General features: G+C 45.9%; 1 protein-coding gene across 16 annotated transcripts in view; it reads right to left on the bottom strand.

Moving 5' to 3' along the window:
• Positions 1-9444, bottom strand: part of chrm2a (cholinergic receptor, muscarinic 2a) — an 84108-nt gene extending 74664 nt beyond the window's left edge. For 5 of the 16 annotated variants that reach the window (XR_005946376.1, XR_005946375.1, XM_041215387.1 and 2 more), the window contains exons 1-3: positions 7946-9444; positions 6755-6936; positions 5383-5524 (exon numbers count right to left, since the gene is read on the bottom strand). The gene's annotated coding sequence lies outside the window, so the exon portion shown is untranslated. Of the gene's footprint in view, positions 1-3007; positions 3088-3645; positions 3773-5382; positions 5595-6754; positions 7062-7291; positions 7694-7945 lie in introns of those variants that run through there. The other 11 variants (XM_041215393.1, XM_041215394.1, XM_041215391.1 and 8 more) reach the window with 9 other exon arrangements.
• Between the last annotated feature and the right edge of the window lie 14454 nt (positions 9445-23898).

The raw sequence follows: 23898 nt of genomic DNA on the forward strand, positions 1-23898 counted from the left end.
TACACTCCCTCACTCCTAAACTACCCTATGCCCTCTCACTCCTATACTAATCCCCACATCCCTTTCACCCCTACACTACCCCCCACACATCCCTCTCACTTGTGCACTACCCTCCACACATCCCTCTCACTCCTACATTACCCCCACATCCTTATCATTCTTATACTACACTCCATGCCCCTCACACTCTTACACTATCCCACATACCCCTCTCACTCCCCCACTATCCACCACATCCCTCACTCTGCACTAGCCCCAACACCCCTCTCACTCCCAAACTACACCCTGCACCCCTTACTGCTACACTAACCCCCACACCTCCCTCTCACTCCTACACTATCCACCCCTCCCCTCTCACTCCTACACTGCCTCTCACATCCCTCTCATTCCTACACTACTCCCCCACCACATTTCTCTCAGTCCTACACTATAGCACAATGTCTTCTTGCTCCTCCACTACCAACCATACCTCTCTCATTCCTACACTAGCCCCCACAGGCCTCTGCTCCTACATTACCCCCACACCCAGCTCACTCCTGCACTATCCCCCACACCCCTCTCACTCCCACACTACCCCCCACATCCCTCTCACTCCCACACTACACTCCACACCCCCTCACTCCTACATTACCCCCCACACCCCTCTCACTCCCACACTACACCCACACGCCTCTCACTCCTACACTACCCCCACCACATTTCTCTCAGTCCTACACCATAGCACAATGCCTTCTTGCTCCTCCAATACCAACCATACCTCTCTCATTCCTACACTAGCCCAATTAGGCCTCTGCTCCTATATTACCCCCACACCCAGCTCACTGCTGCACTATCCCCTACACCCCTCTCACTCCCACACTACCCACCACACCCCTCTCACTCCCACACTACCCACCACACCGCTCTCACTCCCACACTACCCCCCACACCCCTCTCACTCCCACGTTACCCCCAACATCCCTCTCACTCCCACACTACACTCCACGCCCCCTCACTCCTACATTACCTCCCACACTCCTCTCGCTCCCACACTACACCCACGCTCCTCTCACTCCTACACTAAAGCACAATGCCCTCTCACTCTGCCACTACACCTCATGCCCCCTCACTCCTAGACTACCCCTACACCCCCTCAATCCTACCCTATGCCCCATACCCCTCTCACTCCTTCATTAGCCCCCACACCCCTCTCACTCCTAAACTACCGCACACACCACTCTGACTCCTACACTACCCCCCACATTCCTCTCACTCCTATGCTAAAACACAATGCTCTTTCATGCAACCACTACCACCACACCCCTCACTCCTACACTACCCCTAGACACCCCTCTCACACCTACACCACTCCCCACCCTCCTCTCACTTCTATACTAGCCCCCCAACACATTTCTCTCACTCCTACACTAAAGCACAATGCCCTCTCACTCCTAACCTACCCCCACACACCCCTCTCACTCCTACACTACCCCCCACACCCCTCTCACTCCTACACTACCCCCCACACCCCTCTCACTCCAACAGGATCTCCCAAACCCCTCACTCGCACACAACATCCCACATACCACTCAATCATACACTACCCCCACCCTCCTCTCACTCCTACACTACCCCCACCAACCACATTTCTCTCACTCCTAAACTAAAGCACAATGCCTTCTCACTCTTACCCTACCACACAACACCCAATATCCCGCTCACTCCTACACTATCGCCACCAACCACATTTCTCTCACTCCTAAACTAAAGCACAATGTCCTCCTACTCCTACAAAAGCAAAATACTGTTGATGCTGGAAATGTGAAGTCAAAACAGAAATTGCTCAGAATACTCAGCAGGCCGGGAAGCATGTGGAATGACAAACAGGATTAACAATTCAGGTCAACAATGCTCTTTCATCAGGGTTGGGGGAAGTTAGAGATGTGACACGTTTTAAGTAAATACAGAGGGAGAGAAGGGGATTGTGAGAGTGGGTAGGGGGAATCTGTCATGGCTGGAAAGCAGGAGGGATGAAATGACAAAAGGGATAATGATACATGGTTATCTTCAAAATTACTCTTACAACTCCTACTTCTTTCCCACCATCCCATACTGCAAACCCCTTCCCTCGCTCTGAACTACCACCACCCCCCAGCCCCCCGCACTCTCAACAAACCCCCTAAGCCCTACCTCATCTTTCACCTGTCAGTTTTCCAACCTTAGTTTTCACACATCCCCTCACTCCTACCCTACTCTGCACACACCTCTTTGACCCCTCACTCCCCACTGACACAGTCCAACCTTTACATACCTCTCATTCCTACCTCACCTTCCACTGTCTCCTCGCCCGGGTCTCACTGGTATATTTCCTCATCCCCCAGCCCTGTTTGCCCTCTCACCAGCATCCCTGGGAAGCGCCACAATTCCACGGAGCCGAGGGTTTTAAATTCAACCCGAGCCGCCTGAAGACGGACACAGTCTGCTTCTGCCCCACTCGGGGGTGGGGGGCGCGGATTGGAGGCGGATGCTCCTTATCTCCCTCTACAGGTTAATGTCCTGCACATCCGTCTGAAGTGCCAACGGGGCCCTCTGCACAGACAGGACGGTACCACAGGATCATACAGGCGTTTCATAATGCCCGCTAATCAAAACGCCCGCTCCTTCTCTCTTTATAATTCGAAACATCTTTCAATCTCAAGGTCAGTAACCAAGGTGAGCCGCCTAATTACCAGAAGGGAAGGGGGTGTATTAGACCCTTGGGGATAAAGCGTGACCAGAAAGAGTGAAAGGTTCACTTGGACGAAATGACGGGTGCTTTAAAATGAGAGGGAAGTTATGTTTTGTTCGAATTGGTTTTTCCGATAATAAAGGAGATTTGTCACAAGCACTAGTGTGTGGGAGCGGAAAACAGTCGATAGACATTAGAAAACAAGGCACGTCACCAGCCCAAGCTTTCCCTAATGGATCCCATGTGCAGTAAAATTGTAATAAAAGCATTTTATAATCGTTAGAGAGCAAATATATAGACCTGAAGGCGTCATTCGGGACTGAGCCGCATTAAAAGTTCAGTTTGACACGCTGTCTACCCCAGCGGCTGGGATTCTCCATCTGCAAGTGGAACCGGGAAACCTGCTTTCCACTGTACTTTTCACGGAATAACTCAACACATCAGGAAACATAAATATTCACACAGCCAGTTCTTTAAACACCACGTGGAGGAAGATGCTTAAGGAACAAGGGGCCCGCCACAATCTGCTGACAAAAGCACCATCTCAGCACCCTTCCATTAAAAAAAAATCCAATTTAAGCATCTTTTCTCACCACATTTGTGAGCTTGGGCATGTATAAGAAACATTAACCATTGCCTACACGACAAACCGAGGCCGGAATTTTTTCCAGCCGGCGCAGACACGATGGTCTGAATGGCCTCTTTCTGTGCTGCAACTTTCCTATGGTCCTATGGATTCCAGTCTTCATTAAAATCACCCGGACTCTTTTGCTATCAGCTTTTTCACCCTCCAAATCTTGGTCCTTATAAATCTGTGAGATTGTGGGGTTTAACACGGTGCTTTGTTGCAGCGCCTTGAGAGAAAGGCTGACCCACCCCCCACCCCCACTTTGTACTGTAGGACCGGGTGAGACAGGGGGGAGTCGGACCGGACTAACCAGGGCGGAACGTGTAACGTGGATGCTGTTACTCTGCTTCCTCCTCCACAACTGATTCCATCAGGGTTGGGGAAACCCAGGAAAGGGGACAAGAGCAAATCGACGTCACAATATCTGTCATCACAGGTGTGGTTTCCCGGTGCTGCGCCTCGGGGGTTTCTCACTCAGGATTTATGCATCATTGATGTACCGCTCTGTATCGCACATAAAGGGTAAGTCAAGCGTGAGCGGCAGGAAGCCCGGATAACTCAGGACAATATCCCAACCCTGGGCCGCCTCCCCGGGCAGAAAGCAAAATGTCCGAAACCTCCGCGTCCTTACACTTTCCCCCCTCGATCACTACCTACCCTGCCCTACCCTACCCAGCCAAGGGAGCTGGTGTCAATATAGAAATTGACTGTTTAACATTTATGGAATTGGGTAGCAGATACAAGATTAAAAATCGCAATATGCATCCTTCTCTAACATTCAAAGTTTCGCACTAAAGTTTCACAGCGGGTTATTTGGTTCAGGGTGATATGGTATCCAGTGTTTAGCAGCGTAGTAGCCACGTAATACTTTGACCCATTGTAGTCTTAGAGGCTGCCCAGGAATCCGTGTTTGCAAATAAAATATCGCTGTGTAGAAAATACATGGGAATAGTGTTGTCATTACGGTGCACGCGTTCCCTTGTGTTAGAGCGGGACTGGCCTTCCACAATCGCTGATTCCAGTCCAGTTCAACTGTGTAGCTTTCGTAAGGAACAAAGACAGGCGCAATCGCTTAGGATTAGCCAGAAGTGATGTGACAGAGGGAGAACGTTAGCACCAGTTCAACCTAAGTGGGTACAGTATTTGCTAGCAAGTGTTTGAGAAGCTTGTCGCTGTAGTTTTAACGACCTTCCGCACCAGATAAATCATGTTCTGCCCTCAATCAGCTCCAAAGGAACTGTTAACTCAGTCAAGAGTTGGTGATTGCGCGGAGAGATACCGTAATTGAACGAAAGCGCCATACACAAGTCCGCCCTCCCACCCACCTAATGTTTGACACCGCGTGACCTGTATGTCATTTAAGGACATTGCAATGTCCAACTGCAAACCCTCGGCCCAGCTGTTTCTGAAGCCTGGATACTGTCGGTGATTTCTTGTTAGTGATTAGGCAATGCCTATCGGCAGCTGCGGTGAACTGTAAAGCTGAGGTACGCCAGTTTGCCAATACGCTTGGACTTGGCCAAGATGTGGAAAGCCGCCCTTCAAACTCTTTTACCATCAGTTCGAGGTCATCTCGAACTTACTTTCCAATCGATGTAATTCGAACAGTTGTAATTATTGAGTCTCAGTGTCCGAGCAATAATCCAATTAAACCAGTTTAATTCAACCGACTAATGTCCTCTCACATAATCATTAATACATAATTTTTATCACTTCTATCATTATAGATGCTGTCGGTACCACTGCGCATTCCCATTAGCAACAGTGATTCACTGGGAGTTGAACAATAGAATCTTAAATCCTTAATAAACCACTTTATTAATCCCGACTGTTGTTACAGAAAGACTAAACAGGATGTTGCTTTGTAATCTTGCCGTGTGTACTCAGCAGTATAGGGCGAGACACAGGCAGGAAACGAGCCTATAGCCCTGTAACTCATCATTTGGAAACGTTCATAATGTTCATAAACGTACTTGAGAATTAAAACCTACGAACACATTTAGATAGAAGCCAAATATTGGCGAATTGGGTTTACTTAGCTCTTTACCTGAAATCCGACCGCCTCAACATTCAAACCGTGATGTCTGCACGTCCAGGACTCAGGCCGCCTTTGACACTGACACTTAGACTGGCCCGGAGTCAACGGAAAGTGCCAGTGTCCTTCCTTCTTATTCCTTCCAGCAGGCTCTCTGGTCGAGGCAATTGACAGACAATTTCGAAACGTCAGATAAGCTGAAAGTAGGCAGCTGCTGCCAGCTGCTTGTCACATAGCTGCAAGCGCTTTGGGAACAATGAAAGTCTCAACAGAAGGTGTCCAGCCAACTGGAGGTGCCTCGGGGCAATGGATAGGAAGTCAACGAGCAGCACAAAGCAAGAATGTAGCTTGGACCTTCTCTCTCCCCCCGATGGAAGAAAACAAGGGAGATAGAAAAGAGCACTGCGCCAAAAAACCGATTCCCTGAAAAATCCAGACGGCTAACATGGTACAATTATTGGAACATTTCTAGGCACGGCATTGTAAAGGACTCAGAGCTTCAAGATATCCATCATAGTTAATAGCCCGGGCCCTAGCTTGAGGAAGAGCTTTGATTGTGCAGAACTGCACCGAATGAACTGTTTTGACAGCTTCTCGAAAAAGCAATACAACCTCTTTATATGGCGGAGCAACTGTGACTGTGACGTGCGTTCGAGGCCGCCAATAAAATAAACAGTTGCATCTGATTTGGTGCAACATTGCAACATCTCCTGGACCGACCTCTTATCAGCAATTTTCACATTACTGCAGACTTCAAGTCCAACTGCTTTTCCAATTACTTTTTGAAGCTTGACATCAATAAGATTCCTTTGCTAAGATCATAAGCGGCCAAGGGTAACAAAAGGCATTTGGGTACCCGAGTTTATCCAAGTACCTTAACTCAGCACGAGTTTATTATGTTCAGAGCGGAACTCGCAACAACTTATGTTGCAATAATAGGCAGTTAATCACCCGAAATCCAACAAGCTACTCCATTGAACAGCTATCTGATCGGCTCCAAGGGACACGCTGCTAGTTAGAATTCAGATAATGAGAGCACCGCGAACAGTCGGGCTTCCGCGGAAGCTTCTATTATCCTGAGCATTTGGATCTATTTCTAGTCAAACGGTTGCCAACTGCTTAGGTTCAGGCAATTATTAAAATCGCGACCATTCGCTTTCTACAGATAGCATGTTAGGGATCGCTGACAACTCTTTGGAGAGCTGGACATGCGCTGCAAGAAAGAGACCTAACCCTCGCGGATGGGATCGATACAACATAAAATGTAATATCGAACATTTATCACCGCCCACACCAATGCTGGACATGAAGGATGGAGGTGAATTGAATGGAATGTACAACCCTGGAGCTGCGCTATCCTATAGACTTAACATAAAATCCATACCTTTCAAAGAGCAAGCTCAGAGTTAATGACAAAGTGCCTCTCGCCCTGGTGAGGTGCTTTGCACTGTTTGGCAGAAATGTTTCACATCTGATTTGCCACAGTTTGCTCTTTTGTTCAAAAATCGTGTGCACCGTCAGATGTTGATTGCAGCAGGCAGCGAATAAAATCCCCAATCATAGATTCTGCAAATCAAAAGCTTGGTTACCTCATGTCAATCCTCGCCCGCGTAGACTCTGCTCCAGTGCTGGTCTCCCTGTCTGTGACAGTGTTCACACACTCTCCAGCACTGTCTCCAGAGGGAAGTGACTGTGCCAAGGTACTCCCCAACCCCCTCCCCCCCCACCCCCCTCCCCCCCCCCCCGCCAACCCCCTCCCCCTCCCCCCAATATTTCAGCTAGGGTTTTGCTCTGGAGATTTTCAAATTCCTAATTGGAACAACAGCAGATGGTCGTTAACCTTCTACATTTAAAGTAAATTTGGCTTTGTAAGTGAGGCTGCTTTTTAAAGAAGGCAGGAGCGACCCGTAGTAAATTCCACCTGTTCGAAGCAACAACACCCGAACTACTGTGACTTCAATCCACAATAACAAGTCCGGCACATCGGTAATGGCCACTGGCAGACGTTTTATTGCGCGTAGCAAGTCCACCAGCGGTTTCCCACTCAAACCTGATGGATTAAGAGAAGCTGGACGCCCTCACGCTTCAGGCCTGAAGGGTAGAACCATAACGCCATGTCTCCGCCGATACTTTATCCACACCAGGGACAGCTTAGAGCTCCAACTCTCTTTACTCGCCCATTTTACTGCCAGATTCAACATGGCCATCGCCCGGAAATTTCCTCGGCAGCTCCGCCATAACTTCGCCGGAGGTGCGGCGAAAGTATAGTGGAAATCCTTCAAATGCTGCTGGTCAATGCCCAGGCAACATAATGTAGCGCAGAGTTGTCTGGGGCTTGATGTCAGTATTTCTTTAAAACATTTTCAACACCCACCTCCCCCCCCCCCCCCTCCGCCTCGCCCCCAGTTACGCGCTTGTTTCTTGTGTAAACAAAGCGGTTTTGCCCAGTTTTCTGTGCCACAGTTTGCCAGCGCCCTGACCTCCACACCCTCCATTGCTTCGCCTTCCTAATTTCAAACCGACTGGCCAGTCAGTCCGGACAGCCCCAGCACTGTACCAGCATCAATCGGTCTACCTTGGACTACTTGTTACCGTGTCGCAGCTGCCAAACAGTGTTAGCCATTCTCGCCCATGATGCTCGGTCTTTCGAGACCACAGTTATGATCCCAATATCATCCAAGTCCTTCCTAAGGCGGTGCCACACTTCCCAGATGTTGGTCAGCACTATGGGGGGGCGGGGGGAATATTAGTGGGATGGACTTCTTCGCCTCGGCACGTGTTGGAATTAAACAATTATTTGTTTCTTGACCAAGTTTTTTGGGGGGAGGGGGTCGTGTCCAGACGAACGCCAATCATGTTTTAATAATTGAAGCTTCCCTTTTCTCTGAAAGTCTTTCGAAGTCTCGGAGTTTTGAATTGAAATTTCTCAGCGTCAGCGGCCTCCACTTGCGGAGATGGCCACGATCGCTAGTTTGCTCCTCTCCTGCCCAAACATCAAGGCTACTATTGTTGCCTGGTTTCCAATCCTGCTGTCGGAGATCAATGCTGAATACACAGGATGCTGTTCTATTCACTGGGCACATCATTAACTTTACACCTGTGGAAAACACACAGCACACCACAGGCGACTGCTGGTTCATTCGAAGGCACTTTGGGCTTGGTCAGTATTGTAGGCAGCACCAGGATGTCGCTGCAGCCCTTAGAGAGTGCAGATTACTAAATTCAGAGAAAAAGGAGCAACCCCGAGAACATGGCCAAAGATACATTGATGTCTTTAAAATCTTTTGGTATTTCAGTTCCACAAAGCAAACTGCAGCATTGTAATCACTGATGCACATTCAGATTCAACAGGGCACAAATTCATAAAGCAATGCACAGCACAGGCATCACACCGTCCTAGCTTTTTATAGACACATTAAGCGATATTTATGTGTTTTATTAACACCCTCTCAAGTGGTCTAAATGAAAGAAAGGCCTTCATCTTAGGCGCGAATAACAATGAATAGAAATTATGCAGCAAGCGTTTCAGCGGTACCTGGTTCCACTGCTAATCGATAGTTGAAAATGACTATAAAAGAATTGAGAGGTTTCTGTGAGAGATTCCTTGAAAAAAATCAATTACTTTGTGATTGTTAGAAATGAGGTTTAAAATGTATACCTGCACTGATGAATCTTTCACACTGATCTAATTCCAATAGAGTTGAAGGCAAATCTTATTTAAGTAGCGAGAGGTAGCGATCACAGGTTGTTACAAAAATCAGGTATGACTTGTTCGTTGTGCTTAAATGATAACTCAGTGTTAACCGGAGGAATTAAAATCTTCGGGACTTTAACACAGAAAAGCAAATTACGGGCGGAGGGTGGCGCAGGATCCACATCAGCGAGTGCTGACTGGTTGCAATCATAACGACCGGGATATTTCTATGGAGCGGCGAAACTGTCAACCTAAACATTAGAAGTGTTTAGTTAAAAAAATCAGCACTTATGTCCCTATGCTCCTATGAACGATTCCTGTGACAAGAACCATTTTCATTCGCGTCAAAATATCTTGTGACTGCTCACTCAATGAAGAATAAACAGTTTCACTCATTGATACGCTTGTTCATTTTATTTAACCTAGCCCTGCAAAGCTCCAGAAACAATCCGAATCCTTGGGGGCTGGGTTACAGGTTGAATTTGCTTTTCAGAATTGACTATGTTTTAACCCGTCTAACGGATTTCATCAGACCCATTTGATCTGACACAGTAAGTGGGAGTAACATTGAGTTATTCCTGTAAAGGGTGCGGTACAAACGGATTGTCTCTGGGTTTTCTTTTTGGTGGGCTCTGAGGAAATTTTCATTGCTGCTCATTTATTCTGGGTAAGTGCAAAATGTAGCCAGAAGCCACGTCTTGGGTTGTTATTCTTTGTAAGCTGGGACCTAGCCGCTTTACAGCTGGGCTGGGAGATAAAGACGATACTCAATTTACATGTGAACTGCAGACAACACTGCTTGTTTACATGTGAACTGCAGACAACACTGCTTGTTTACATGTGAACTACAGACAACACTGCTTGTTTACACGTGAACTGCAGACAATACTGCTTGTTTACATGTGAACTGCAGATAACACTGCTTGTTTACATGTGAACTGCAGATAACACTGCTTGTTTACATGTGTATGAAATGTCCGTTTCATCGACCAGTTGGGTAAACTGCACCTGACTTCCCAGTGAGAAATAAACATTCTTCTGCTCAGGTCTTGTGAAAGGGCAGTGTCACTGTGCTTATCTGACGACACCTGAGAATAGTCTCAGCTATATTCTCAATACAATGCAGCGTTCGAGGGCAAGAGCAAATAAATCTTATAATGGCCTGTAAAAATTGCAATAAATCAACCAGACCTAATCCCGATTTAAATCCCGATCTCCCCCATTGTTTACATTCCTGACGCCCCATTACAGGTCAACCCCTGAATAATTTACAATGCGAAAATGATTAAAAGTAGTAAACTAAGATAGTACTCATGTTAGCTAATTACTACAAATGCATCAGAAGTGTTTAACCTCTTTTCTGCGACCGAGGTGGAAATGTTATCAACTAATAAGCGATGTAAGGGGAGTTTTCGCAGTCGAAGTCCAAATGTCCACTCAGCACTCACTGCCCGAATCTTCACTGCAAATTCCCAGTTCGGCCACACTTTTCTACACACACACACACACACACTGGCCTGAAAACTCTGGAAGCAGGAGGATTAATAAAATAATTTTATTAATCTTATAAATAAACAAGTTTGATACAAGATTTTTTGTAATTGTTGTGTTTGTGCATATATAATTGTGTGTGCAAATCCCAATAACCCGGGGGCACCTGTATGGCCACACTGGCCGTATCGAATTGAGAAAATTAATTTCTTTTGTCAGGTTAAAAAGAACAATCCTATTGGCACTAGTCTCGCTCGGCCTCTTTTTTTAGCGTGGTGTGGGCGGAGAGCATGCAGAGCTACTGATTGGAAATTAGTACAGTATTTGGGACCAACTGCTTGTCAAAGATACCAGTGTGTTGGTGAGAGCTTGAACGTTCTGGAGATAAGCAGGCGGGCATTTAAAGAGCATCACGTGCCCTTCAATTTATTATGCACACCTACAGCTAACTTATTCATAACGAGAACGACTCAGAAGAGAAATTCAAACATAAAAGCTATCTATACCGGCATTTGATTGCAATGAGAAAACTAAATGATTCTGTGAACTCCGCGAGCTGACACTGATCCGACTAAGAAAAATGAGAAGGGCAGTCAGCTCTGACAGAATACACAGTGAGGTGAGGAGGGTATTCGTATACACAGTGAGGTGAGGACGGTATTCCTATACACACTACACAGTGAGGTGAGGAGGGTATACCTATGCACAAAAGACAGTGAGGCGAGGAGGGTATTCCTATAAACATGGAGGCGAGAAGGATATTCCTAAACACAATACACAGTGAGGTGAGGAGAGTAATCCTAAACACAATACACAGTGAGGTCAGAAGGGTGTTCCTATACACAGTGAGGTGAGGAGGGTATTCCTATACACAGTGAGGTGAGGCGGGCATTCCTATACACATTACACAGTGAGGTCAGGAGGGTTTTCCTATACACAATACACAGTGAGGTCAGGAGGGTGTTGCTATACACAGTGAGGTGAGGAGGGTATTCCTATACACAATACAAAGTGAGCTAAGGAGGATATTCCTATACATCAGTGAAGTGAGGAGGGTGTTCCTATGTATAAAACACAGTGAGGTGAGGAGGGTATTCCTAAACACAATACGCAGTGAGCTGAGGAGCGTATTCCTATACACAATACAAAGTGAGGTGAGGAAGGATTTCCTCGACTCAATATACAGTCAGGTGAGGAGGGTATTCCTAAACACAATACACAGTGAGGTGAGGGGGGATGGTGTACTCCTATACAGAGTGAGGAGGGGAACAAATTCTTATATACAGTGAGGTGAGGAGGGTATTCCTATACACAATGCACATTGAGGTGAGGAAGGTATTCCATTGTACAGTGAGGTGAGGAGCATATTCCTATATACAGTGAAGTGAGGAGGGTATTCCTAAACGTAGTGAGTCGAGGAAGGTATTCCTAAACACAATACACAGTGAGGTGAGGAGTGTATTCCTATACACAGGGTGGTGTGGAGGGTATTCCTATACACAATAGACAGTGAGGTGAGTAAGGTATTACTATAGACAGTGAGGTGAGGAGGGTTTGCGAGACACAATACACAATGAGGTGAGGAAGGCATTCCTATACACAGTGAGGTGAGGAGGGTATTCCGATACACAGTTAGGTGAGGAGGGTATTCCTATACACAATACACAGTGAGGTGAGGAGGGTATTCCTATACAGAGTGAGGTGAGAAGGGTATTCCTATACACAGTGAGGTGAGAGGGTATCCCTATACACAGTGAGGTGAGGAGGGTATTCCTATACACAGTGAGGTGAGAAGGGTATTCCTATACACAGTGAGGTGAGGAGGGTATTCCTATACACAGTGAGGTGAGGAGGGTATTCCTATACACAGTGAGGTGAGTAGGGTATTCCTATACAGAGTGAGGTGAGGAGGGTATTTCTATACACAGTGAGGTGAGGAGGGTATTCCTATACACAGTGAGATGAGGAGGGTATTCCTATACACAGTGAGGTGAGGAGGGTATTCCTATACACAATGAGGTGAGTAGGGTATTCCTATACACAGTGAGGTTAGGAGGGTATCCCTATACACAGTGAGGTGAGGAGGGTATTCCTAAACACAATACACAGTGAGGTGAGGGGGGTTGGTGGGGGGGGGGTGGAAATACTATGCAGAGTGAGGAGAGGAACAAATTCTTATACACAGTAAGGTGTGGAGGGTATTCCTATACACAATGCACATTGAGATGAGGAAGGTATTCCTATACACAGTGAAGTGAGGAAGGTATTCCATTGCACAGTGAGGTGAGGAAGGTATTCCTATACACAATACACAGTGAGGTGAGGGGGGATGGGGTACTCCTATACAGAGTGAGGAGGGGAACAAATTCTTATACACAGTGGGTGAGGAGGGTATTCCTATATACAATGCACATTGAGGTGAGGAGCGTATTCCAAAACATACTGAGTCGAGGAGGGTATTCCTAAACACAATACACAGTGAGGTGAGGAGGGTATTCCTATACACAGGGTGGTGTGGAGGGTATTCCTATACACAATAGACAGTGAGGTGAGGAAGGTATTCCTATAGACAGTGAGGTGAGGAGGGTTTTGATATACACAGTTAGGTGAGGAGGGTATTCCTATACACAATGAGGTGAGGAAGGTATTCCTATACGCAATACACAGTGAGGCGAGGAGGGTATTCGTATACACAGTGAGGTGACGAGGCTATTCCGACACACAGTGAGGTGAGGAGGGTATTCCTATACACAGTGAATTGAGGAGGGTATTCCTAAACACAGTGAGTAGAGGAGGGTGTTCCTAAACACAATACACAGTGAGGTGAGGAGGCTATTCCAAGACAAAGGGAGGAGAGGAGGGTATTCCTATACACAATAGACAGTGAGGTGAGGAAGTTATTCCTATAGACCCTGAGGTGAGGAGGGTATTCCTATACACATTGAGGTGAGGAGGCTATTGCGACACACAGTGAAGTGAGGAGGGTATTCCTATGCACAGTGAAGTGAGGAGGGTATTCTATACACCATGAGGTAAGGAGGGTATTCCTAAACACCATACACATTGAGGTCAGAAGTGTATTCCGAGATACAGTGAGGTGAAGAGGCTATTCCGACAAACAGTGAGGTGAGGAGGGTATTCCTATACACAGTGAGGTGAGGAGGGGATCCCTATACACTGTGAGGTTAGGAGGGTATTCCTCAACACAATACACAGTGAGCTGAGGAGGGTATTCCAATACACAGTGAGGTGAGGAGGGTTCCTATACACATTGAGGTGAGGAGGGTATCCTATACACAATACTGAGTGAGGTGAGGAGCGTATTCCTAAACTCAATATAAAGTCAGGTGAGGAGGGTATTTCTAAACAAAATACCCAGTGAGGTGAGGGGGGTATGCCTGTACACAGTGAGGTGAGGAGGGTATGACTATACACAATACACTGTGAAGTGAGGAGAGTATTCATATACTCAGTGAGCTGAGGAGGGTATTACTACACACAGTGAGGTGAGGAGTGTATTCCTATACACAGTGAGGTGAGGAGGGTATTCCTATACACAATGCACATTGAGGTGAGGAAAGTATTCCTATACACAAGGCATAGTGAGATGAGGGGGGTATTCGAATACACAGGGAGGGGAGGAGGGTATTCCTATACATAGTGAGGTGAGGAGGGTCTTCTTATACACAGTGAGCTGAGGAGGGATTCCTATACACAATACTGAGTGAGGGGAGGAGCATATTCCTAAACTCAATAAAAAGTCAGGTGAGGAGGGTCTTCCTAAACAAAATACCCAGTGAGGTGAGGTGGGTACGCCTATACACAGTGAGGTGAGGAGGGTATTCCTATACACAGTGAGGTGAGGTGGGTACGCCTATACACAGTGAGGTGAGGAGGGTATTCCTATACACAATACACAGTGAAGTGAGGAGGGTCGTCCTTTATACAGTGAGATGTGGAGGATATTCTTATACACAGTGAGGTGAGGAGGGTGCTACTAAACAGAATACTCAGTGAGGTGAGGAGGGTATCCCTATACACAGTGAGGTGAAGAGGGTATTCCAATACACAGTGAGGTGAAGAGGGTATTCCAATACACAATGAGGTGAGGAGGGTATTCCTATACACAGTGAGGTGAGGAGGGTATTCCAATACACAGTGAGGTGAGGAGGGTATTCCTATACACAATGAGGTGAGGAGGGTATTCCTATACACAATGAGGTGAGGAGGGTATGCCTATACATATTGAGGTGAGGAGGGTATTCCTATACACAATGAGGTGAGGAGGGTATTCCTATACACAATGAGGTGAGGAGGGTATTCCTATACATATTGAGGTGAGGAGGGTATTCCTATACCACAATGAGGTGAGGAGGGTATTCCAATACACAGTGAGGTGAGGAGGGTATTCCTATACACAATGAGGTGAGGAGGGTATTCCTATACACAATGAGGTGAGGAGGGTATTCCTATACACAATGAGGTGAGTAGGGTATTCCTATACACAGTGAGGTGAGGAGGGTATTCCTATACATATTGAGGTGAGGAGGGTATTCCTATAAACAATGAGGTGAGGAGGGTATTCCTATACACAATGAGGTGAGGAGGGTATTCCTATACATATTGAGGTGAGGAGGGTATTCCTATACCACAATGAGGTGAGGAGGGTATTCCAATACAAAGTGAGGTGAGGAGGGTATTCCTATGCACAATGAGGTGAGGAGGGTATTCCTATACACAGTGAGGTGAGGAGGGTATTCCTATACATATTGAGGTGAGGAGGGTATTCCTATACATATTGAGGTGAGGAGGGTATTCCTATACACAATGAGGTGAGGAGGGTATTCCTATACATATTGAGGTGAGGAGGGTATTCCTATACATATTGAGGTGAGGAGGGTATTCCTATACATATTGAGGTGAGGAGGGTATTCCTATACATATTGAGGTGAGGAGGGTATTCCTATACACAATGAGGTGAGGAGGGTATTCCTATACATATTGAGGTGAGGAGGGTATTCCTATACACAGTGAGGTGAGGAGGGTATTCCTATACATATTGAGGTGAGGAGGGTATTCCTATACACAATACGCAGTGAGGTGAGGAAGTTATAGATAAACACAGTGAGGTGAGGAGAGTATTCATATACTCAGTGAGCTGAGGAGGGTATTACTACACACAGTGAGGTGAGGAGGGTATTCCTATACACAGTGAGTTGAGGCGGGTATTCCTATTCACAATGCACAGTGAGGTGAGGAGGATATCCCTACACACAGTGAGGTGAGGAGGGTATTCCAATACACAGAGGGGTGAGGAGGGTATTCCTATATGCAATGCATAGTTAGGTGAGAGAGGTATTTCAATACACAGTGAGGTGCGGAGGGTCGTCCTTTATTCAATGAGATGTGGAGGATATTCCTATACACAGTGAGGTGAGGGGGGCATTCCTATGCACAATACACAGTGAGTTGAGGAAGATATTCCTATACACAGTGAGGTGAGGGAGGCATTCCTATACACAATACACAGTGAGGTGAGGAGGCTATTCCTATACACAATACACAGTGAGGTGAGGCGGGTATTCCTATACACAATACAAAGTGAGTTGAGGATATTCCTATACATCAGTGGGGTGAGGAGGGTATTCCTATACACAAGGTGAGGCGGGTATTCCTATATACAATACAAAGTGAGTTGAGGAGGGTATTCCTATACACAACAAGGTGAGGAGGGTATTCCTATGCTCAGTGAAGTGAGGAGGGTATTCCTAAATGCAATACACAGTGAGCTGAGGAGCATATTCCTATACACAATACAAAGTGAGGTGAGGAGGGATTTCCTCGACTCAATATACAGTCAGGTGAGGAGGGTATTCCTAAACACAGTGAGGTGAGGTGGGCGGGTACTCCTATACAGAGCGAGGCGAGGAACAAATTCTTATACACAGTGAGGTGAGGAGGGTATTCCTATACACAATGCACATTGAGGTGAGGAAGGTATTCCATTGCACAGTGAGGTGAGGAGCATATTCCTATTTACAGTGAAGTGAGGAGGGTATTCCTAAACACAGTGAGTCGAGCAAGGTATTCCTAAACACAATACAGAGTGAGGTGAGTAGGATATTCCTACAAAAAGGGAAGTGAGGAGGGTATTCCTATACACAATAGACAGTGAGGTGAGGAAGGTGTTCCTATAGATAGTGAGGTGAGGAGGGTATTCCTATACACAGTTAGGTGAGGAGGGTATTCCTATATGCAATACACAGTAAGGAGAGCAGGGTATTCCTATACACAATGAGTTGACGAGGGTATTCCGACAAACAGTGAGGTGAGGAGAGTATTCCTATACACAGTCAAGTTAGGAAGGTATCCCTATACACAGTGAGGTGAGGAGGGTATTTCTAAATGCAATACACATTGAGGTCAGAAGGGTATTCCTATACACAGTGAGGTGAGGAGGGTATTCCTATATTCCTATACACAGTGAGGTGAGGAGGGTATTTCTATACACAGTGAGGTGAGCTGGGTATTCCTAAACAAAATACACAGTGAGCTGAGGAGGCTATTCCAATACACAGTGAGGTGAGGAGGGTATTCCTAAACACAATACACAGTGAGGTGAGAAGGGTATACCTAAACACAATACACGGTGAGGTGAGGAGGGTATTCCTATACACAAAACACAGCGGGTTGAGGGGGGTACTCCTATACACAGTGAGGTGAACAACCTATTCCTATACACAGTGAGGTGAGGAGGGTATTCCTATACACAAGGCATAGTGAGGTGAGGGGTGTATTCGAATACACAGTGAGGTGAGGAGGGTCTTCCCATATATAGTGAGATGAGGAGGGTATTCCTATGCACAGTGAGGTGAGGAGGGTATTTCTGTACACAATACTGACTGAGGTAAGGAGCGTATTCCTAAACTCAATATAAAGTCATGTGAGGAGGGTATTCCTAAACAAAATACCCAGTGAGGTGAGAGTGGTACCCCTATACACAGTGAGGTGAGGAGGGTATGTCTATACACAATACACAGTGAGGTGAGGAGAGTATTCATATACTCAGTGAGCTGTGGAGGGTATTACTACACACAGTGAGGTGAGGAGGGTATTCCTATACACAATGCACATTGAAGTGAGGAAAGTATTCCTGTGCACAGTGAGGTGAGGAGGGTATTCCTATACAAAATACAGATTGAGGTGAGGAGGGTATTCCTATACACAGTGAGATGAGGAGGGTATTCCTATACACAGTGAAGTGAGGCGGGTATTCCTAAACAAAATACACATTGAGGTCAGAAGGGTATTCCTATGCACAGTGAGGTGAGGAGGGTAATCTTATGCACAATACACAGTGACGTGAGGAGGGTATACTTATACAGAGTGAGGTGAGGAGCCTATTCATATACACAATGCACAGTGAGGTGAGGAAGGTATTCCTATACATAGTGAGGTGGGGAGGGAATTCCAATACACAGTGAGGTGAGGAGGGTACTCCTATACATGATGCACAGTGATGTGAGGGGTGTATTTCAATACACAGTGAGGTGAGGAGGGTCTTCCTATACACAGTGAGGTGAGGAGGATATTCCAATCCACAATACACAGTGAGTTGAGGAGGGTATAACTATACACTAGACACAGTGAGGTGATGAGGATATTCCAATACAAAGTGAGGTGTGGAGGGTATTCCTATACACAGTCATATAAGGAGCGTGATCCTAAGCAAAATACACATTGAGGTGAGGAGGGTATTCCTATACACAGTGAGGTGCTGAGGTTATTCCTATACACAGTGAGGTGAGGAGCGTATTCCTGTACACAATACACAGTGAGGTGAGTAAGGTATTCCTATAAACAATGGGATGATGAGTGTATTCCTATACACAGGGAGGTGAGGAGGGTATTCCTACATTCAATACACAATGAGGCGAGGAAAGTAATCCTATACACAGTGAGGTGAGGAGGGTATTCCAACACACAGTGAAGTGAGGAGGGTATTCCTTTACACAGTGAGGTAGGAGGGTATTCCTATACACGACGCACAGTGAGGTGAGGGGGGTATTTCAATACATAGTAAGGTGAGGAGGGTATTATGATACACAGTGAGATGAGGAGAGTCTTCCTATACACAGTGAGGTGCAGAGGGTATTCCTATACACAATACACAGTGAGTGGAGGAGGGTATTCTTATACACAATACACAGTGAGCTGAGGAGATTATTCCTATACACAGTGATATAAGGAGTGAGGAGGGTATTCCTAAACACAATACACAGTGATGTTAGGAGGTTATTGCTATACACAATGAGTTGAGGAGGGTATTCCTATACACAGTGAGGTGAGGAGGGCATTCCTATACACAGTGAGGTGAAGAGGGTATTCCTATACACAGTGAGGTGAGGAGGACATTCCTATACACAACACACAGTGAGGTGAGGAAGGTATTCCTATACACAGTGAGGTGAGGAAGGTATTCCCAAAGACAATACACAGTGAGGTGAGGAGGTTAATCCTATACACAGTGAGGTCAAAGGTATTACTATAGACAATGCACCGTGACGTGAGGAAATAATTCCTATGCACAGTGAGGTGAGGAGTGTATTACTTATAAACAATACACAGTGAGGTGAGGAGGACATTCCTATACACAACACACAGTGAGGTGAGGAAGGTATTCCTATACACAGTGAGGTGAGGAAGGTATTCCCAAAGACAATACACAGTGAGGTGAGGAGGTTAATCCTATACACAGTGAGGTCAGAAAGGTATTACTATAGACAATGCACCGTGACGTGAGGAAATAATTCCTATACACAGTGAGGTGAGGAGTGTATTACTTATAAACAATACACAGTGAGGTGAGGAGGTTAATCCTCTACACAGCGATGTGAGAAAGGTATTACTATAGACAATACATAGTGACGTGAGGAAGGTATTCCTATAGACAATGAGATGAGGAGGGTATTCCTATGCACAGTGAGATGAGGAGGTTATTCCTATACACAGTGAGGTGAGGAGGGTATTCCTATGCACAGTGAGATGAGGAGGTTATTCCTATACACAGTGAGGTGAGGAGGGTATTCCCAAATACAATACACAGTGAGGTGAGGAAGGTAATCCTATACACAGAGAGGTGAGGAGTGTATTACTATACACAATACACAGTGAGCTGAGGAGATTATTCCTATACACAGTGATATAAGGAGTGAGGAGGGTATTCCCAAATACAATACACAGTGAGGTGAGGAAGGTAATCCTATAAACAGAGAGGTGAGGAGTGTATTACTATACACAATACACAGTGATGTGAGGAGGTTAATTCCATACACAGTGAGGTGAGAAAGGTATTACTATAGACAATACATAGTGACGTGAGGAAGGTATTCCAATAAACAGTGAGGTGAGGAGGGTATACATATACACAATACACAGTGAGGTGAGGAAATTATAACTATACATAGTGACGTGAGGAGCGGATTCCAATGCACAATACACAGTGAGTTGAGGTGGGTGTTCCGATACACAGTGGGATGAGAAGGGTATTCCTATACACAGTGGGGTGAGGAGGGTATTCCTACTACAAGACACAGTGAGGTGAGGAGGGTATTCCTAAACACGGTGAATTGAGGAGGGTACTACTATACACAGTGAGGTGAGGAGGGTATTCCTATACACAATGCACATTGAGGTTAGGAAGCTATTCCTATGCACAGTGAGGTGAGGAGGATATCCAATGTGAAGTCAGGTGAGGAGAGTATTCCTATACAATTTGTCCAGTGAGGTCAGGGGTGTATTCCTATACATAGTGAGATGAGTAGTGTATTCCTATACAAAGTGAGGTGAGTAGGGTATTCCTATAGGCAGTGAGGTGAGGAGGGTCTTCCCATATACAGTGAGATGAGCAGGGTATTCCTATGCACAGCGAGCTGAGGAGGGTGTTCCTATACACAATACTGAGTGAGGTGAGGAGCGTATTCCTAAACTCAATATAAAGTCATGTGAGGAGGGTATTCCTAAACAAAATACCCAGTGAGGTGAGGGGGGTACCCCTATACACAGTGAGGTGAGGAGGCTATGCCTATACACAGTTAGATGAGGGGGGTACCCCTATACAGAGTGAGGTGAGGAGGGTATGTCTATACAGAATACACAGTGAGGTGAGGAGAGTATTCATATACTCAGTGAGCTGAGGAGGGTATTGCTATACGCAGTGACGTGAGGAGGGTATTCCTATACACAGTGAGGTGAGGAGGGTCTTCCTATATACAGTGAGATGAGGAGGGTATTCTTATACACAGTGGGGTAAAGAAAGTATTCCTATATACTGTGAAGTGAGGAGGGTAATCCTATACACAGTGAGGTGAGGAGGTTATTCATATACACAATGCACAGTGAGGTGAGGAGGGTTTTCCAATACACAGTGAGTCAAGGAGTGTATTCCTATACACAGTGAGGTGAGGAGGGTATTCCCAAATACAATACACAGTGAGGTGAGGAAGGTAATCCTATACACAGAGAGGTGAGAAAGGTATTACTATACACAATACAGTGAGGTGAGGAGGTTAATTCTATACACAGTGAGGGTTGAAAGGTATTACTATAGACAATACATAGTGACGTGAGGAAGGTATTCCTATACACAGTGAGGTGAGGAGGGTATTCCTATACACTGTTAGGTGAGGAGGGTATACCTATACACAAAGGACAGTGAGGTGAGGAAATTATAACCATACATAGTGACGTGAGGAGTGGACTCCAATACACAATACGCAGTGAGTTGAGGTGGGTATTCCAATATACAGTGGGAGGAGGAGGGTATTCCTATACACAGTGGGGTGAGGAGGGTATTCCTACTACAAGACACAGTGAGGTGAGGAGGGTATTCCTAAACACAGTGAGTTGAGGAGGGTATTAATGTACACAGTGAGGTGAGGAGGGTATTCCTATACACAGTGAGGTGAGGAGGGTATTCCTATACACAATGCACATTGAGGTTAGGAAGCTATTCCTATGCACAGTGAGGTGAGGAGGATATCCAATGTGCAGAAGGTGAGGAGGGTATTCCTATACAATTTGTCCAGTGAGGTCGGGGGGTATTCCTATACATAGTGAGATGAGTAGCGTATTCCTATACAAAGTGAGGTGAGTAGGGTATTCCTATAGGCAGTGAGGTGAGGAGGGTATTCCTATAGGCAGTGAGGTGAGGAGGCTATTCCTATACACATTGAGTTGAGGAGGCAATTCCTATACACACTGAGGTGAGGAGCGAATAGGTATACACAATGCACAGTGAGGTGAGGAAGGTATTCCTTTACACAGTGAGGTGATGAGGGTATTCTTATACACAGTGAGGTGAGGAGGGTATTCCTATACATATTGAGTTGAGGAGGCAATTCCTATACACAGTGATGTGAGGAGGGTATTCTTATACACAGTGGGGTAAAGAAAGTATTCCTATATACTGTGAAGTGAGGAGGGTATTCCTATACACAGTGAGATGAGGAGGGTATTCTTATACACAGTGGGGTAAAGAAAGTATTCCTATATACTGTGAAGTGAGGAGGGTAATCCTATACACAGTGAGGTGAGGAGGTTATTCATATACACAATCACAGTGAGGTGAGGAGGGTTTTCCAATACACAGTGAGTCAAGGAGTGTATTCCTATACACAGTGAGGTGAGGAGGGTATTCTTATACACAATGAACAGTGAGGTGAAGAGGTTATTCCTATACACAGTGAGGTGAGGAGAGTATTTCTGAACACTGTGAGGTGAGAGTTGAGGAGTGCATTCTAATACACAGTGAGTTGAGAAGGGAATTTCTATACAGGTTGTGGTGAGGAGAGTATTCCCGTGCACAATGCACAGTGAGGTGAGGGGGTATTCATATACACAATACACAGTGAGGCGAGGAATGTATTCCTATACACAGTGAAGTGAGGAGGGTATGCCTATGCACAATACACCGTGAGGTGAGGAGGGTATCCTACGCACACTATATAGTAAGGTGTGGAGGGTATACCTATACACAATACACAGTGAGCTGAGGATTGTATTTCAAAAGAAAATACACAGCGAGGTAAGGAGGGTATTCCTATATACAGTGAGTTGAGGAGGGTATCCTATGCGCGGTCAGGTGAGGAGGGTATTCCTATACACCTTGCCCAGTGAGGTCAGGGCTTATTCCTATACATAGTGAGGTGAGTAGGGTATTCCTATAGGCAGTGAGGTGAGGAGGATATTCCTATACACAGTGACTTGAGGAGGGTATTCCTATACACATTGAGTTGAGGAGGCAATTCCTATACACTCTGAGGTGAGGAGGAAAATCCTATACACAATGCGCAGTGAGGCGAGGGTGGTGTTCCTATACACAATGAGGTAAAGAGGGTTTTCCTATACACAATACACAGTGAGGTGAGGAGGATATTCCTGTACACATTGAGATGAGGCGGGTTTTCCTATACACAAAACAGTGTGAGGTGAGGAGAGTATTTCTCTACACAATACACAGTGATGTGAGGAGGGTATTCATATACACAGTGAGGTAAGGAAAGTATTCCTCTCGACTGTGAAGTGAGGAGGGTATTCCTATACACAGTGAGGTGAGGTGGTTATTCATATACACAATGCACAGTGAGGTGAGGAGGGTTTTCCTATACACAGTGAGTTGAGGAAGGTATTCGTGTACACAATACACAGTGAGGTGAGGCGGGTATTCCTATACACAGTGTGGTATTGAGGGTATTCCCCTGCACAATACACAGTGAGGTGAGGAGTGTAAGCTGAGACACAGTGAGGTGAGAAGGTATTCCTATACACAGTGAGGTGAGGAGGGTATTCCTATACACAATACACAGAGATGTGAGGAGGGTATTCCTATACTCTGAGAGATCAGGTGGGTTTTCCTATACACAGTGAGGTGAGAGGAGAGGAGTGTATACCTATACAGTGAGGTGAGGAGGCTATTCCTATACACAATACACAGTGAGGTGAGGAGGCTATTCCTATACACAATACACAGTGAGGTGAGGAGGCTATTCCTATACACAATGCACAGTGAGGTGAGGTGGGTATACCTATACACAGTGAGGGGAGGAGTTATTCCTCTTCACTGTGAGGTGAGGAGGGTTTTCCTATACACAATGAGGTTAGATGTGAGGAATGTATTCCTAAACAGTGAGGTGAGGAGGCTATTTCTATCCACAATACACAGTAAGGCAAGGAGTGTATTCCTAAACACAATGCACAGCGAGGTGAGGAATGTATTCGGATGCACCGTGAGGTAAGGAAAGTATTCCTATATACTGTGAAGTGAGGAGGGTATTCCTATACAC

The sequence above is a fragment of the Carcharodon carcharias genome, chromosome 21 (genome assembly GCF_017639515.1).
Source record: "Carcharodon carcharias isolate sCarCar2 chromosome 21, sCarCar2.pri, whole genome shotgun sequence".
NCBI lineage: Eukaryota > Metazoa > Chordata > Chondrichthyes > Lamniformes > Lamnidae > Carcharodon > Carcharodon carcharias.